The sequence below is a fragment of the Helianthus annuus genome, chromosome 11, assembly GCF_002127325.2.
Source record: "Helianthus annuus cultivar XRQ/B chromosome 11, HanXRQr2.0-SUNRISE, whole genome shotgun sequence".
NCBI classification, from domain to species: Eukaryota; Viridiplantae; Streptophyta; class Magnoliopsida; order Asterales; family Asteraceae; genus Helianthus; species Helianthus annuus.
This window is the reverse complement of record NC_035443.2, coordinates 39,374,072-39,377,280: the sequence shown is the minus strand read 5'-3', so window position 1 is coordinate 39,377,280 and position 3,209 is coordinate 39,374,072. Positions and strand designations below refer to the sequence as shown.

General features: G+C 44.7%; 1 pseudogene; it reads left to right on the top strand.

The window, feature by feature from the left end:
• The first annotated feature begins 2,525 nt into the window (after positions 1-2,525).
• Positions 2,526-3,007, top strand: LOC110888089 (annotated as a pseudogene).
• Positions 3,008-3,209: the final 202 nt, after the last annotated feature.

Here is a 3,209-nt window from a genome sequence, read left to right as displayed (position 1 = left end):
GATATTGAGATTTCATATACCAAAAGAATTGTACATCGCTAGGAAGACTGGTCGTTATTCCCCTTTCGGTCTAGTTAATAGCTCTAGGCAACTACCTAATGGACTAAGAAGAAGCCCCAAGAAAGAGTCTTCTTACAGGTTAGTTGACAGCTTTCCAGTGTGACCTCTGATCTTCCTTGCTCCTCAAGGAGGAAATCGATAGCCTTTAAGATAAGAGGCTAGCTCCTATCTTGGTTGGGACAACTAGCTTATTGGTCCACTGCCTCTCCTTTGAAATAAGCTAAGCAAGAACGCAAGAAAGCCTTCTCACAAGCAAGCAAGAAGGAAGGCTTTTAGGAAAGCCCCTGTTGAGTAAGATTGCTCGCTAGTTGCCATCAGTTCAATCACTGAAATCAGTGAAATCTAGAAATCAGTCTCATTTCACCATTAGGGAGAATCAACTTTATCCATTTCAATCTCTGTCATCGAAGGAAAAAGGGCTAGCATCATTTCTCCATTGGGGAGATACCACTTTTGAAATGAAAGATCAACTCTTCGAAGGGAAAAGCTCAAGTGTGAAATTACAGCTATATTGACATCGACTATGTCTCTCATCGGTTCTCCAGCATGCGAGTTCATTCAGTATCGAAGTCAGCTAGCCTTCATTCAATCAAGGCAAGTTCAATGGGATTTCCCTTGTCTCTCAGTCTCAGTTGCAATACTTGTACATGAAAGGCAATGAAATACCATTAAATAGAAAGAGGATTGAATATCTCACTTCAATACGGATCTATCAACTGTATACCTTCCATATCGAACTTCTCCGAGCGGTTCTAATGCCATACCGATGGAATTCCTATCCAGTAGTAAACTTCGACAGCAAGGACCGTTTCACTTGTCTAGATGGCCACATCTAAACTTGTACTTATATGCAATACCGAAATAAGTCGGGTAGTGCCCACGATGGACTTGCCTTTCCGGCTAAGTACTTGACTTCAAAGACAGCTAGCTAGTTTCATTCAATAAAGAGGATTTGTACCAAAAGAACAGGCTTTCTACCCCTTCTAGCGAGTTATTAGCATCTAGGAGTTCTAGCGACTGACTTGCCCGCATCTCTTGCCTTAAAGGTTTCACTGCTCTAACTAGGGTATCCCGCAGAAAGAAGTCAACTAGAAGGCAAAATCCACCTAGTCAAAATGGCAGTTACGGACTAATGTACTTGAGCCTATTTATTTTATCGATCGATAAATGGCATTCTTTTATGCGCTTTCTCGCTAACAAGCCAAGCAGTCCCTAGCGGGCTATCCGTCATGAACTCGAAGATGTGCAACAAGACCAGTATTGAACTGGGATTGCCTCTCTTTCAATCTTCGGAAGTTACTTTGTATCCCTTTCTAATGCAATATCTTCAATCAGATCTGTACGAGTGACAGGAAGAAGTCAGCTAGTTGCCATCCACTCTGTCCCAATCTCCGGTCAATGATTGAGTCCGAACGCACCTAAAACGGCGTAGAAGGGCAAATCTACCTAGTCAAAACTCTTGTTTAGGAGCACCTGAATTCAAGCTTCCTCGCCTTCACCCTATGAGTTCAGGATGCTTTCCTGGCTCGCCTTCACTCATATCATAGGGTTGTGTTCAGTACGATCTTTAGCCTTTCTTCGTAAGATCCTGAGAACTGAAATGCCTAAAGACGGTGCTCAAGTCAGAAATGCGATCTTCTAGGGCAGGAATTCTTATATGCTAATTGCCTGAAATCCCTCTCATTTTGTCAATAAGGGAGAGGTTGGGAGATAGCTCTTAGCTTATTGGTTGCTTGCCTGTGATTTGACTTCCTCGTACTCCTTCTCCTAGAAAGCGTCTTCTTTCATTCCTCGACAGCTAGGTCTTTGCCGACTGTTAGCTTTCCAGGCGGGTTGGTGTTCAACCTTCATTCAATAGGGCTATCTATCCGAAAGGTCTTAATAAAAGAATCCCTGTAATAGAAGTTCATTCCTTAAATACCTTCCTAATCAGTAATTTGATGGTCTTCCGCAAAGACTTTCATGCGCACCTTCCTTCATAAGGACAGGTAACCAGGCGGGTGACTTACTCGTAGGTAGCACTATCCGATTCTTTGACTCCTTCTTTTAGTAGTTCCTTTGAAGCTAGTAACTAGAATATAGGACCCGGAAGGCGGGAACTTATTGCTAAAACCGGAGCTGTTGTAGAGTTGATAAATCTCATTTGAGGGGATGCCTCTAGCAACAAGCCCCTCAGGGGCGGTAGTCTCCCTCCTAAGGTCGGTCGACGGTAGTCTCCCTCACGGTCAACATGTATCACTTCTCCGACTAAAAGAGAGCTTCCAAGCAGGATTTTCCAAAGAATTTATGTAGCTTTCCCACTCCCTCTGAACAAATCGAAGAACCTAATGGATCGAACTCATCCTTGACTGCTACGAAAGATTATTCTAGTCTAGTTTAGGAAGTTTTGTTGCAGTCGATTCTTCTATCATTGGATTTTCAGTTTTGGAAGTAGTGAAGCAGTTGTCCGATTGATTGAGTAGTCCATGGCCAGTGAAGGTTCTGTCCCACACATCTATCCAGAAGCAAGTGTAGTTCATCCGTTCCACCGAATGCTCCTATCTGTCGGCAAAGATCATGTGAGTGTGCAGTTATGCTTCGGATGCTTCGACATAGAATAGATCGACCAAGTTCCCGTTCTTTTCCGGTGCACTCGCTTTATATCTCCGACACACAAGGAAGGACGCGGTGGGAAGGAAGGAGCCCTAGCCTCTGTCCGGCCGATCATTCCACTGGCTTCTCGCATTCACGCCCCTGTTTAACTGCCGCTCGGGGATGTAGTTGTAGATACGTTAGTCTTAGTGGGTCATTGGCTCCACTTTTTATCTCCTTCTACGACATGTTGTTGTCGTCGCCATATTCCATATGTCACTTAGTCTTCTCTGCCTCGCTACGGGTCAGCACCTCCGAAAGAAACGGAGGACTTCATTCAGTGACCCCGCGATCGCCCTCTGAACGATCAGAATAAGGTAAAGCTTGAGGATAAGTTTTGTACTCTATTAATTTCTCGGTCCCTCTAGTCGGGTGGGCACCGGCCGGTCTTTTGACCAGATCCCCCTAAAAACCGTACGTGCGGGTCTCCCCGCATGCGGCTCACGCCATTCGAGGTGGCCCAGCCCAGCATTCATTCTAAAATCCTGTAGTGAAATTGAGACTGCTCGACTTCGGAA